Source organism: Amblyomma americanum, chromosome 5 (genome assembly GCF_052857255.1).
Source record: "Amblyomma americanum isolate KBUSLIRL-KWMA chromosome 5, ASM5285725v1, whole genome shotgun sequence".
Classification (NCBI taxonomy): Eukaryota; Metazoa; Arthropoda; class Arachnida; order Ixodida; family Ixodidae; genus Amblyomma; species Amblyomma americanum.
Window position 1 is genome coordinate 85,042,972 of NC_135501.1, and position 15,251 is coordinate 85,058,222.

A 15,251-nucleotide genomic window follows, 5' to 3' on the forward strand; every position below is an offset into this window, starting at 1 on the left:
ACAGATACTGCGCCATTTCCTTTCCCCTAAAGCCAATTATTATTATTATCGGGGAGACCCTCAAGGGCTGCCCAGTGGGCTTACTGCATAGCCCCACAAGGCTCCGCGCTGGATCCCCTTGGGCAGGCCCGTGCCGGGCCTGCTTGGGCTGGCCCGTGCCGGGCCTCCGTGGGCTGGCCCGTGCCGGGCCTCCGTGGGCTGGCCCGTAGTGGGCACCCGTGGGCTAGCCCGTACTGGGCCCCTTTGGTCTAGCCGTTCTGGTCCCAGTGGGCTTTTTACGTGATAACTTGCGAGAAGTCAACAAAGGTAACCCACATAGAACCAATAGCTGTATGCCTTTGGGCCCATCGACCCAATTAGACTTAAGGCCCACCTTGCCAACCCAGAGAGGCTTTCTTCCCATCATCAGTATTTTTTGTTTACATGTTACTACTGAAATTACAGTGCAAGTAAGAATGCTTCTTATTTATATATTTGTTTTTGCAAGACATTTTGGGCATTCTTGCATACAAAGCCCCAATTACTGGGGTGAACTTTCTGACCGCCATCCCAGTCTCTCGCCCCCAGCACGAATGAAGCCGCTCTGTTGTTGCCTTCCATGGCGGCTGTTGGGATTCTGCGCTGCATAGCAGATGTAAAAGTGAACAAATAAACACACATCAAATTAATATTCAGTATGATGGATAAAAATCACTTTCCAAAGTATTACAGTCACATCTTTCAGGAAATGCTTTATAGCCGTATGCAATGCTGCAATGTGCAATGCTTGAAATATCAGCAAATTTCGTTTGCTGTTAATATCCGTAACCATAATAAACATAAAAATCCATAATAAGAATAACAGAAAGGTGCATGAGCCATTAAGAGACTATAGACACCTAAATTTATTGCGTGTTTTCTTCTGTCAAATGATGCGTTAGATAATAAAATACATGGATTACCAGGTAGTACTTGCCTACAACCATGCTAAATAATTTATAATCGAATTTCTTGTCTCATGCTATTTTGGTTTCATCGACCGAACGCCGACTGTCGTGAAGTTGATGTTTTGGTCACATGATGCAACTAGAAAAACTAATGCAATCGCTGATATGTAGCTTCAATTGACTACCACATTTAATCCAGCCGCTTCCAAGACCTGGAATGACAAAAAATGACCTGTCAGCAATAATATAACCAATTTTTTATGTCTCATGTGAATTAAACACCAACTACACGTCACAGTCATCGTTAGACTGATGAAACCGAAACAGCGTCAATAAGAAATTAAATTGCAGAAATACTGCACATTGCGCTAGTTGGTGTTGATGCATAGTGGTGGTTCAAAAGCGCAAACACATACGGACCATGTAAGAGACGAGACACACAAACCAGCGCTGAACTTACTACAGATTTTTTATTAGGAAGAAGCGCGTCATATATACACACACGAAAAAACAGCGCACATGCGCAGTGTCAACAAGACTCGTAGTGCTAGTACAAGGAAAAAACTGCTTTAAAAACACGTGAATATCTGCAGAACCACTAACCACTAAGTAGCATATTGATTTCTCGAAGCGATAATGTAACAGATGGCATACTCACGCCCCCATTACTTTTTCTGATAATATGAAACGCCTCAGCTACTTCTCTAGTGCGCTGGTCAGAATGAGCGAACAAGACATCATATCGTCAAAAAATGGTGTACATTTGCACGTGAAACAATGCTTAGCTAGGTTAGTTTCTTTCCTAAAGAATTAGCGTGCTCCATGAGCCGCACGTTAACGCAGCGGCCAATTTGACCTATGTAGGTAAGGGCACAGGACTGAGGGATTTGATACGCTATGCCAGTCTTACAGGGAACATATCTATTTTCATGATTTATGTTGCAAGCATTTCTTTTGCGCCCTTCATGCTTTCTTTGAACTGCCGCCCCAACTCTCAAGCTGGTTAGGTACAGGGAACAGAACCTTTACCCCATACTTGCTTCCCACTCTTTTTAATTTCGTGCGACAGCGTGTGGACATATGGCATAACCCACTACCTTTCTTCTCCCTTCTTCCGAACCCTTTTCCAACCACGAGGTACTTGCAGACAATTTCAGCTCACGGAGGACTTTGTCTGCACTCGAAACGAGAACTGAGTCTGGGAAACCAGCTTCCCTGCATCTGTCTATTTGGGCTAAGAGACTGGGCATCATTTTATGATAAGATTTCTTTACTGCCATGCCAAAGCATCCCGTAACGATGCCACTTTTTGCAAGCTTTGAATGAAAGGACCTGTAATTCAAAAGGGACTTTTCACTTCTAGGGGAATACTGCCAACAGGCATGGTTGGGTTCGAAAGAGAATTTTAAATCAAGGAACTGCAAGACTCTTTCTTGAGGGACTTCATGTGTGAACCTCAGCCCCGACCAATTATGTGCAAAACTATGAACATTTGACACAAATTCGGGATTCACGGACCTAGCCAGCACCAGGTAATCATCCACATAACAGAAAATGCATATGCAATAACCGGCTAGATCAGTCTCAACTTTCATATCAACCCTGCTTAGATAAATGTTACTGAGAATGGGAGCTACCTTAGCACCTATGCACACACCCGATTTTTGCATATAAGGTCGACCATCCCACTCAACAAGCGTGTTACTCAAGTAGTAAGATAACAGTTAAAGAAAGGAGCCTGTTGTGATTCCACATTCATTCCAGTGAGATGCAGTTCTTTTGGTGCATCCAGACGTTAGGGTTCCAGTTATAAAAAATGTCCGAATTGATTATGAGTTAAGTGAATAAGCTTAACAAGTTGACTGGTTCTAATCAGGCAGATCACTTGCAAGAGCCGCTTCTCACAGCAAGGCAGAAAACAATAATGGCTTCAGGACACTGCAGTTCAGGGCTCCAAATTAGTTTAGACCAAGTGGGGTTCGTTAAGCTTCGCTGACATTGTATGGCAGACCGGCGCCTTTTCCAAAGTAGCAATGTTTACTGCCACACATATACATAACTCCCAAGTCGCATGATTCCTCCCAACATGTATGCAACAAAGTATTGCAACCGCTTCGAGCCATCTCTACAGGCCCCACTAGGCCGTCCCTGCTAAGTGTGAAAAAAGTGGCTAAGATATGCTTTGACATATTCAATGCTACAAACTATTTTTACAATGCATGCAGCAAAGCTAGCGAAAGAGTGCTCAAGCACGCCTATGCTTGAATAAAAAGTAGCCAAAATCTTTTTACATGTAAACTGAAGTAGCCGAAGTTAGAACGTGATTTGTAAAACTGTATGCATTACAGCTAGACAAGAGAGCAGAGAAGGTAAGGGCAAACAGGGGCTCATTATGGGCTACATGATGGACTCTAACAGTCACTTCCATCATGGCATCTGACAGTTAAACAATAGGCCAGCTAGCATTCAATTCCTGCTTATTTTCATGCAAAATACTTTCAGTGATGGCTACAAGTTATAACATACAAAGTTTCGTTGTCAAGTAGAGGAAACAAGGTGATTCATGGATGATGGCAAATGTGGCGGCACCCACGAATGCCTATTCTGAATCAGCATCAATTAGGCCTCAGTACCTAAAATCCAAGCTTCAGGGCTAAGTACCGTCCGTCTTCTGTTTCCATGGCATGAGAAGTACATATTCACTAAAATTTGTTCATTATGAGTAATTTCACTGATCATGCACTGCCACACTGCACATACAGCCTAGGCTTTTAAGCTGCTTTTATCCTCACGCGAGCTAACTGAACCCATCAATTAACCTCCTGTAAATAAACTTTCACATGAAGACAACCTCTACAATTATTTGAACACCTCTTGTATGTTTGGCATTATCCTTTGTTTGGCGCTTTCATATTATAAACCCCTAACAAACCTGAGTCGTAATTCTCACATACACTGATGGAGTGAGTATACGCCCCTGAGATAAATCCAGCTACAGCTAGCAATTACCTCTCAGTTCATGCTTTTTTCACACTCCAGCGCACAAAAATACCCTAACGAAGAGGATAGACACCCCGGACACCGGACATATTTTTTTGTGCGCTGGAATGATGTCTCATAATTCTTCCCAGAACCGACTGTCCCAGACTTCTATGCTTAGCCTTGTGGAGAACCTTTTCCTTGCCTTCCGCTGTCACCTCCAGAGCACTTGCCACTGGAACTACATAGTACAACTGCTTCTGTTGACCAGATGGGAATGGCAGTTCTCTTGTGAAATACTGCATCCTTTGAGATTCCCTTCACGGTGTCGTACACTTCCTTCTCTACCTTGAATTCAGATACACCTAAAAGAAAAAGAACACGCATATAAAAATTATTAGCCATATTTGCAGCCAGAAATATGATAATAGTTGTATTTGTGCGCTTCACAGCAACAACAGCAGTATGCTTTAACGCCTGTTGAAGCAAGAAAGTAAGAAATCATTTCGTTTATTACCAACACAAGACTTGCACCTTGACGTTGATGGTGTCATGCAATACTGGTGAGTTCTGATAGCAGTGTGAAGTACAAAAGGCAACTGCTTGCTTCGAATTTTAGAACATGCAACTTTAACTGCACAATTATTGAAAAAAATTGACTTCATCCTTGAAAATCGCAGATTAGTATGTGTGGTAGCAAATACTGAAAATAAGAATAGTAGGAGCACTGCCAGTGTTTAAATCAACACGCAGTGACTGGTTTGGTTTATATGGGTTTAACGTCCCAAAGCGACTCAGGCTATGAGAGACACCTTAATGAAGGTCTCCAGAAGTTTCGACCACCTGGGGTTCTTTAGAGTGCTCCGACACCGCACAGTACACGGGCCTCAAGAATTTCGCCTTCATCGAAATTTGACCGACGCGGCCGGGATTGAATTCGCGTCTTTCAGGCCAGCAGCCGACTGCCATAACCACTCAGCCACCGCGGCGGCTTCGCAGTGACTGGTAAGAGCAATTTTTTAATTGCAGTTCTTGTCCATGCCTTTGTCAAGCAAGGCACTAATGCCGGTTGACCTGCAGTAAATCTAACGTGTCCTCAACATGCTGCCTAGTTAGCAAAGTTCTTGTAGTCAAAATTGAACGAAACATTATGTTTTCAGCTAGAAGCGTATGAGCTATTGATATAGTCCAAGGCAAACAACATAGTGCCTTAGAATAGTGTTCAACGAGGGGCCCACACGCAGAGACACTTGACTTGCCACTGTTTCCTTAAAGTAATACAGGAGTGCATGGCCTGTGGTGTTCATGCAAAGAAATACAAAATATAAATAGAAACAAAACTGAAGTGCAAAGAAAAATTAGAGACAAGTTCTGTCATTACACCTTATGTGACACTACAGAGTGCATGTTCATAAAGAAGTAGTAAAATGGTCATTTTGAAATTTTGCACAATCATCAAATTGTCATGAGCACAGTCGGTATGCCTTTTCTTCACACAAAAGATTCCAGCGGCTCCAGTGCACTTCAGTTTCTTTTTAGTACAGTGCCTTTAAACGACAGATATTGGTCTAGGGCCACAATATGGTAATAACTGTGCATCACCATTTTAATAACTATGCTTCATTAATTTTTAACACAACCTCCAATATGACCCACATGATTTGCTGCAGGAGCAGGATTCCAGAGTGCACCACTCACATTCAATGAAGGACTTGGCTGCCTTTTCCAAGTGTTATACTAATTTTCACAATGAAAGTGCTGTTGATCCAGTTTGACAGCAAGCAAAGTCATGATTTGAACCCAATAGCATAAGGAAATTTTAAAGTGGTCCGTAACATTATGCTTGTAACAAGACAACTTCAGGTGTCAATACTCATCAAAGTTGCCATCAGATCTCAGCTTTGGTGTGCTCATAAAGGGAGGGTGGGGTGCTTAGTTATAATGACCAATTGTCACGGCTGGTATATTGTTCTACCTACTTCAATGATGAATGATGTGACAAACTATCCTCCAAAATCTGACATCTGGCATAAAGGCTGAAAAGCAAAAGCAAATGAAGGACCACTAAGACCTGAAATTATTTCCTACTTGAACAGTTATGCACTTCATGAAGGAGGCTGACAAACGGCACGAAGTTATACTGGTATTTTGGCCTCAGATGCTCGCTCATTTGAGCCTCAGTATCCTAACGAAAGCAATAAAAAAGACATGACTGTTGAAGGCATCAAAAACTCCTGTAAAGCTTATCAGCCGTGAGAAAAACAAATTCTAACATTCATAATAATATAAAAGTCAGCGAATGAGGCCACTGTGTCAGTCACCAACTAAGAGACCATGTACAAACTATACACTGTAAATGCACAAATTCTACATGAGAGCAAAGCATGCCCTGCACTTGTGAAACAAATTTGTGTCAATGTAAGATTCTTGGCAACAGTAGGCATCACCATTATGACATGTGCTAAAAAGGAAGAGGGCACCGTAATGATGCTGTACAATTTAGAATTCAGCCTTTCAGTAAACTATTTTTTGTCTAGTAGCATGAGCACCGTCAGAGGAGAAGGAAAAAATGAAAGGAAAGCTGCCTGGTGTCATGAGGCCTGCCACAAAAAAACACTGAACAGAAGTGTTTCACAAACAAAAAAGAAGGGATGCACTATGCGATTACAGAACACAAAATAACACAGGAAAACAGGGCCCAACCAATGAATGAAAAGAGAACAACAAAAAGAAGCTAAGCAGTACTGAACACTGCTACCTCTGCAAATTGAGAACAGTGAAAAAGACAACACCTAAAAAATAGTTTCAAGGTCTATAAAAACGTAACTTTGGTCACATATTTTAAACACTGCATTAGACATTAGAATACATGAATCCCCAAGTGGCATTTTCCTACCATTAAATAATTTATAAATCCATTTCCTTCCCTGATGTTGTTTAGGCTTGATCAGCCGAATGATGGCTGTGATGCCTGGTTGGCCTTTAGGTCTGCTGAGGCATGGAAATGGCTACAATATAAATGTTGATATGCAGTTTTAATGCACTACAACACCTAAAACAACCTGTTTAAAAAGCTGGAATGACAACAAATGCCATAACAGCAGTTATATTACCAGTTTTCTTGATTTTGACATGACCTGAAAACCAACTACACGTCGCAGCCATCGTTCGGTTGGTAATACTGAAACAACAAGAAGAAAGACAATTATAAATTATTTACCAGTCATAGAGCAAATATCACGGGGTGGTCCATGTACAGGTGCGGACAGAAGTAAACGGAGCGCGCCGCACAAGAACTGCGTGTCAGCGCCGCCTAGCCAAACCAGCCGAAAGCTCGAAATCGCCACGTGCATGTGCAGGCCCGCTTCCGGCGTGACCCTCTCAATGCTCGGCTTGCCTCGCATTCGTCCGGCGTCTGTGTCGTGCTGATGATGATCATGATCGGATGGTCGTGCTCTGTGTAGCTAGCGAACATTTCGGAAAACAAAGACCGCTGTCCTGATAAGGCAAATTGCGCGGGGACGGCTCTACCATTAAGCCGTTTTGTTTGAGACAGCTGGAGGCCTGTTTGCGCCGCAAAAAACCCGCATGTTCCGAACTTTTGCTGTCGCTGGGACTCTGCTGCGTCTCACTCGCAAGCAAATACGCTCGAAACACTCCGCATACTGCCGCAGTTTTGTGTTAATTTTCTACAGTTATCACAGATGATTTGCCTTGTCCCTACCAGGCGCTGACGCAGCACTAGTGCATGCACCCTGCCTGTCTCCCCCGAAACAAACTGCCCCTATACTGGGTCCTGCTCTTATCACCACAGGGACAGTGCGCTGCGTATCGCGCTGTCATGTGCGGAGCAGAGCTCATGGTAATCACTTTGCATGCACCTTCGGATCTTAGGATGATTACAAGCACCCGCTGTCTCACCCACACGAATGCCGCGGCAGCAGTGCGTCATTGTTGCATGCCCCGAGTGCGAAATTCGGCATATAAGTGCCCGTGATCGCCCACTAATCAGAGTATGAGCCACGACAGAACCCGGCAAGCGATCCAAACTCTTCTCTGCGAGCTTTATTACTTCACTGCTACCGGTTACACATAGACATTGGTCTGTTTGAGAATATAGGTGTGGAAACCCAACAGCTGCATCCAGCACGTTTGGAGGCAGTCACTATCCTTGAGACGCTGGATCGCGCTGCAAAAAGCGCCAAGAGCGGCGGTTTCATCTCATTTTAAGCTGACCTCCTAGGCGAGGTTCCAATGCAGGAGCACTGTGGTGCAGTACAGACACACAGGGCACATGCTTTGCCGCTCCGTCAGTTCCTCGTAGGTGCAAGCCGAAAATGAACGGTAACTGTATTAAAAGAACCCGAAACTGCGGTGGTGGATCGAGTGTTTTTGAGTTTATTTGGTCTATAGCGAGATGGAAATGAATCCCAGAGGCAACTAAAGTTTGATGGACGCGCGCTATTTGCGATGGAAACGCGCCTACAGCTGCCTAAGATGAAACGACATAATGATAGGGTCGCCCCCGCGGGATTCGTGGCATTTTGATTGTAAAACATTTTATTCGCCGGGAAGAGCTTGGCAAGATGTCGCGTTAAGTGGTCGAGAGTACATAGCCCTCGACGACTTTGTCAGCCCACTCCACCGCCAAAACCTGCGTTCTGGGGTCAGAGCTAGCCAGCACGGTCTCCCACCGCTCGAGAGAAGGACCTGTAACTAGATCACCCGGAGGTGGCTCTATTTTGCAGTCCCACAGGATGTGATCGTAGGTAGCACGTTGGCCACAGTGTTTGCAGTTTGGGTTGTAAAGATCTGGATAAATGTGCGCGAGGAGTGATGGGGTGCGTATCGATCTCGTGTGTAGATGACGCCACGTAACCTCTTGTTCTTTAGTAAGTCTTTTGTCTGGAGGGGGAAAAATTCTCCTCTCTACTTTAAAATGATTGGTGAGATCATGATATGTGATCATTGAGTCCTTCGTGAAATTCAGGGAGCCAGACTCATCCACTGCCCGGTCGACGAAACCTCGGGCTTTATTGTGGGCTGCCTCGTTCCGCGGATTCCCCGAATGGGCTGGGACCCATATCAATTCGGAATAATTTGGTGAGAATTTGGTTGCGTTAAGGATTCTAAGGGAGGTGTTTGTAATTCGCCCTTTAGCGAAATTATTGATACCCATTTTGGAATCGCTGAGGATGATGCTCCCTTGGGTATGTGCTAGGGCGAGGGCTATAGCCGCCTCTTCTGCCGTTTCAGAGGATTTCGTTTTGAGTGTCGCCGAGACGATGTGGTCACCATTCTCGTTCACAACCACAACTGCAAAGGCATTGGTATTTTTGTATTCTGCCGCATCTACATAAAGTGTTGCAGCGCACTGTCTGTATTTCTTATGTAAGGCTTTGGCTAGGGCTTGTCTTCTACCCTCATGGTGTAAGGGGTGCATGTTTTTGGGGAGCGGTTTGATTAGTAGGGCCGTCCTATAGGCGCGGGGTAAGTCTACTTTAGCATCGTTATTCGTAGGTTGAAAGTTAATTCCGAGCCTGGTAAGAATACTCCTGCCAGTTCTGGAATTGGCTAATCGCGCTGTTTGAGCCATTAAATGGGCTTCTTTCAGTTCATTGTAGGTGTTATGTATTCCTAACCTCATAAGCCTTTCGGTTGAGGCATTTAGTGGGAGTCCTAACGCAGCCTTATAGGCCTGCCGTATCATGCTATCCAATTTGTCCTTTTCTGCTTTCGAAAATTTCAGATAAGGGGTGGCATAGAGTATCCTGCTCAGCGCAAAGGCCTGCACTAGGCGGCATAAATCTCTTTCCCTCACCCCTTGTCTGCGGTTAGCTATGCGGCGGAGTAATCGCGCCGTCGCTTCTACCATGCGTTTTAGCTTAGTGAGTGTGTCAGTATTTTTTATATTTGTTTGTAAATACAACCCCAGTATTCTCATGGTCTGTACCTCTTTGACAGATCGTCCATTAACATAGACGTTTATTTGCGGGGGGGGGGGATGTCGTGGTATGCCTACCTCTTTGTTTACGACGGATCACGAAGAGTTCAGATTTTTGCTCAGAACAAGTGAGGCCGGAATCCCATGCGCATGCCTCGATGATGTCCACTGCTGCTTGGAGTGTGTCTTCTATGTAGCCTTCGCATCCTTTGGTTACCCAAAGTGTGATGTCATCTGCATAGAACGTGTGATGTAGGTCTGGTATTTGTGCCAGTTTGGGGGGAATTTTGATGAGGGAGAGGTTAAAAAGGAAAGGGGACAGGACGGAGCCCTGTGGCGTTCCTTTACTTCCTAGTTTGATTGGGGCAGACTCTTTTGTTCCGACCGTTATCACTGCTGTTCTGTTAGTGAGGAAGTATCGGATGTAGTTGTACGTCCTTTCTCCGGGGTTGATTTCTGACAAGTTTGTCAAGATGGATTTGTGGGTGACGTTGTCGAAAGCTTTAACAAGGTCTAAACCCAATATTGCTTTCGTTCCTGTTCCCTCGTCAGCTTCGATTATGTCCTTGTTAAGCTGCAAGAGAATGTCCTGGGTAGACAGTTGGGCCCTGAATCCTAACATTGTTTCAGGTAGGAGGTTCATGTCCGCATAGTTTTGGAGCCTATTGAGGATGACATGCTCCATGAGTTTGCCTAGGCATGATGTTAATGAAATTGGGCGTAGATTCTCAGTGCTGAGTTTCTTACCCGCTTTAGGAATAAAAGTGATTTTCGCGTGTTTCCACTCTGGTGGTATGTTGCCTGCATGCCAGTATTTGTTCATAAGGTCTGTAACCGCCGCGATCGACGTTGCGTCTAAGTTCCTGAGAGTATTATTTGTTACTTTGTCTGGTCCTGCCGCAGATGTTGTCCGCAGTTTTCCAATTGCGTACCAGACCTCTGCGTCTGTGATGTCTGCGTCTAAATTTGGATTAGGAGTCCCCCGGTAGTCTGGTTGTGTGGTACTATCATCCGTGTTTAGATAACGTTCTGCTAGCTCTTTGATGATGTCTTCAGTTGTACCCTCATATTTATGTATGAGTCTGTACAGTTGACTTTGTTGCACGGGACGTGTTTGTTCTGGATCGAGCAGGTGTCCTAGAAGATGCCATGTCTTCTTATTCCCGAGCTGTCCATTGACGCTTTCACATATTTGGTTCCATTGTTGTGTTTGGAGAGTAAGTGTATGTTCCTCGATTCGCCTCTCGATTTCAGCGATCTTTTTTCGTAGTCGCTTGTTGTGTTTTTGCTGCTTCCAGCGTTTTTGGAGGCCTTGTTGTGCCTGCCACAGGTGTAACAGTTTTGAGTCTGCAATCTGCTCCTCCTTCTCAACTGGTACCACAACGCTAGTGGAGCTGACATCCTCATTCAGGGAGATAACCCAGTCACTAAGGTTAGAGATCTCCTTTGGAGCTGTTTTGTCGCGAAGTTGCCTGAACTTGTCCCAATCCGTGGTTCGTATTTCTTTTGCTTTGTTTTTAAGTTTTGTCGTGGGGAAGGTGATGCTAAGGATGTAGTGATCACTACCAAGGTTTTGCCCGGTGTTGACCCACTTTGCGTCCTTGACGTTTTTAGAGAGGGATAAGTCTGGAGATGTGTCTACACATACACTGTTACCCATGCGTGTGTGGTCGCTCGGGTTGTTGAGCGTTGTGAGCCCTAGTGACTGTATGATTTGCCAGAGCAGGTTCCCTTTCGGAGTTGCTTTGGTATATCCCCATGCTGGGTGTTGAGGCAGCGGTCTGTGCGCTCCGAAATGCCCGCTCGCTACTAAGGGCACAACCATCCGACCATAATCATCATCAGCGTGACCCTGAATACGGCCCAATGCGAGGCGAGCGGAGCAATGAGAGGGTTGCGCCGGTAGGGGGCCTGCATATGCGTGTCGCGATTTTGAGCTTACATGTGGCTTTGGTAGGCTGCGCTGAAAAGCAGTTCTTTCTTGTGCGGCGCGCTCCGTTTACTTCTGTCCGCGCCTGCACATTAATGTCTAAGGCATTTGAAAAAAGACGGAAGCAAATATCTGGTGTCCGTTATATATGCAGTTTCTTTCAAGCTTTGTTGAACTATTATATCAGGTAGCATGCCGAAAGGCTGAGTCAAACAGGTCACTACAAGCTCCTAATTTCCTGTAAGTGTATTAGAGCAAGTATATTCACTGAATTTGCACAGTGTCATCACCAAGCAAGTGAAATGGCAAAAAAATCAAAACTGACCAAGATAATCACAGAGGTAACAATTAATGGTGAACATTCACCTTTTTCATTTAGCACATTTAGCTTTTTTGTGCACAGGCTATAATTCAACAGACCTTGAAGTATTTTGCAGTAGACAGTGCTTATTTTCCACTCAGATCTAGAGGCAGTAAAAATATTGCAACTACAGTGAAAGGTTCATTTAACAGTACTTCTTGCTGGACTAGTTGGTGTAACATTGTGTAACAAAAGTAAAAACAGCGCTAATTTTTACATAAAGAACACAGAAAGAACAGAGAGGACGGGCGCTGTCTTGTCTGTTCGTTCTGTGTGGTTTGTGTAAAAATTAGCGCTGTTTCTACTTTCGTCATACAGTGAGAGGCCACAGAAGAGAAGCTGTCAAGTCCAATTAATGTTTCATCTTTGAGGTGCATTCATAGCTACACTATATAACACCATTCATATTCTTTTCATCAAGTGAAATAAGACTTATTTTCTGGACCAGTCTCTGAGGAGTGCCATGTGACACCGGCATTACTGCAGAAGCTTGACATGGTTATCCTTCTACTATGATTGTCTATGAGGAGTGCCATGTGAGATGGATACTAGAGGAAAAAAGAATAAAAACATTGTTCTCATGCTGTTATATCACCTTAGAATGCTGCCCTGTAGCCCATTACTTCATATTGGCATTTTTAAAGCTGGCTGCATTGAAGGGGGTCTCTAGTGACTCGAGAACAGGTGGGGAGGGAACTAGAGAGGGAGAGAGAGAAAGTGGCTGAGCTGAGGCTATGCCAGTGTGCTCGTTGTTGCTGTGTAGCCTTGGAGCTGAGCGGCCAGCTGTGGACTCAATCGTGGTATGAGGGTGCGGGTTTCCCTTTTTCTTCCACCCTGTGTGTTGTGCTGTCAACGTTGCATTTTTTTCGTCTTGGCTATAAGAAAACATGTTAATGATTCTTGCTAAAAATGACCACGAAATTTTAAAAATGACAGTAGAAATGTTCCAAAAACCACTAACAGGAAAACGAAAATTGGTTGCTTGCTCCGGATTCACACGCTCCCTATATTCTAGTACAGGGCGTCTCAGATTCCTCGCAGATTCCGAGGCCAGCCGAGACCCCCCTGTATTTAAGCACTGCTTCTTTCTGAGCATGAAACTGGCACTATCTGATGATGACGTATTGAGAAGAGACACACACGTTATTTTTAATAGGGGAATGCCAATACATGCCATCAACGTTCTGGTCCAAAGCAGACATTGCAACACACTGATCTCAATGCAGAGGTGAAAAAAAAAACACATCTGAGAAAACTCGACACATACTTGTGCTCTGTAATGTATGCTGAACGGGCACAGACAAGAACAGCCCCAAATCTGGACAGTGGAGACATCTCCGATGAAGCTCTTTTCAGACCTCATCACTACTGAAGAGAAGGCACTTCACCAGCATAACATAATTTCCAGCTGTATATTTTGCACCCACAATGCCTGGCACTTCCTGATAATTATTTGTATTGCTGGCATTTCACACAACCACAAGAAAATGTTTAAACAGCCAAACTTCAAATACATAACGACACTTGCTCACACTAGTTTTTATGATCAGCTCTGTACTACTTAGGTTATTCAAAACAACTTAATTTGAAAGGTCTACAAAGCGCTCTTTTTCTAGGGCTGCTACTTCGTCACCATTTAGCAATGATTTTTGTTCACGGCCGCCAGCAACTAAAAGAACTTTACAGCTGCAGGCAACGTTACCAATGTTGCAAAAGTGATCGAACAGGCAGCTACCTTTTGTGGTATCGCAGTGACGCGTCGCTTCAATTCACTAAGTCGCTTGCATGCCTTGACGCGTCACACCCCTCCCACTCTGAGCTTGACAGCTGGTGTAATCAGCTCGTAGAGGTGTGTTCTAACCTTAAGACGCCACATCAGATCACTATAAAGACGCACATACGCGTAGCGAATAACAGAACGCTAACCAAGCGGCGCACGCTATCGGCTGTCCGCAACGGACCGGTAATGGCGTCAAAAACACGCGTGCAGGCAGTGCACGCTGAAGTCCCACGTCGAATAATGAACAGGAAGTCGGGCAAACACCTCAACAAAAGCCCAAAACATAGTCACGCGCCTTGCTGGGCGGTATACAATTGCCACATTTACATTTAGGACTCCTACGCGTGCCTGCCATTCAGCAAACGCATCGGTGCATACACCTCGGCGCTCGCGTCGCAACGCATACACTGTGAACACTGACGGACCAGCAGTTTGATGATTCGATGTGGAATGCACTTTGCTGCCGCAGAAACAACCAGTGACTCACGCGCAGTGCCCAAGGGAAACGAACAGGACAGAGCTGACAGAGCCTCCTTCCTTCCGCTTCTTCTCGCCTTTGCGCTCGCTCGTTTATTTTCGCGGTCGCAAATTGCACGCACTCTTGCGCTACACTATGGGTCTCACCTGGAATCGAAGACTCTACGCATTCCAGTAACCGCTTTCTTCTCTTGCTTCGCGGCGGCTACGGTTGAAGCCGAACGTGTTGTCAATATGAAACGGCTCCATGCTTCTTGGCGTGGTCACTTTTCACAAAGTACGCGAACGGCTGCATTGCTGACACGCGGCGCAAGCTACGATAAGCAGGAAATCCAAACGGAAGTTTGAAAGAACAATTTTGAAATCAGACACAAACAGCACACGAACAGCAGCAGCACGGAGCACGGCACGGCGCGGCGTAAGGTCTAGCCGGATATCACTCCGGAATGCACCGAGGGAGAGGAGGGGAGGAGGGTGTGCTGCGTCCTGCCATGTGACCTGGCAGCTGCGCGCTGGATTTGAACGGCGTTGGGAAGCACGCTAGGCGCTGGCGCGTGGCTATTAGCGTGGCTATTAGCGTCATGGTAAATATATACTGCGAACTGTTATAAAATTGCAGTTAGACTAAGGCGCTCCGCGCCTCCGTGCATCATTGCCGTGCAGTTTTCATGTCAAAAGCAGGCGACAATGTTTCAGCTCCTTGCAGAACAACTTTACAAATTGTTTTCTTAGCCTTTCTCTTTTCTTTCTGGTCTTTTGCCGACCGGATTAGCGAGCTTTCACTGCATATTCTTTAGCACAGCACCAAGTTTCTCGTAAACCACATTTCGCCTTATCCTAGAAAGATATGATCT

General features: G+C 45.0%; 1 long non-coding RNA gene across 2 annotated transcripts; it reads right to left on the bottom strand.

Moving 5' to 3' along the window:
• Positions 1-438: 438 nt before the first annotated feature.
• On the bottom strand, positions 439-14,820 carry LOC144132575 (uncharacterized). Of its 2 annotated transcripts, XR_013314857.1 has the most exons (3): positions 14,545-14,820; positions 4,111-4,270; positions 439-621 (listed from the first exon to the last, which is right to left on the bottom strand). It is a non-coding gene; the product is annotated as an uncharacterized LOC144132575 (long non-coding RNA). The 2 variants fall into 2 exon arrangements; XR_013314856.1 differs by lacking the exon at positions 439-621 and having other exon boundaries at positions 1,378-4,270.
• Between the last annotated feature and the right edge of the window lie 431 nt (positions 14,821-15,251).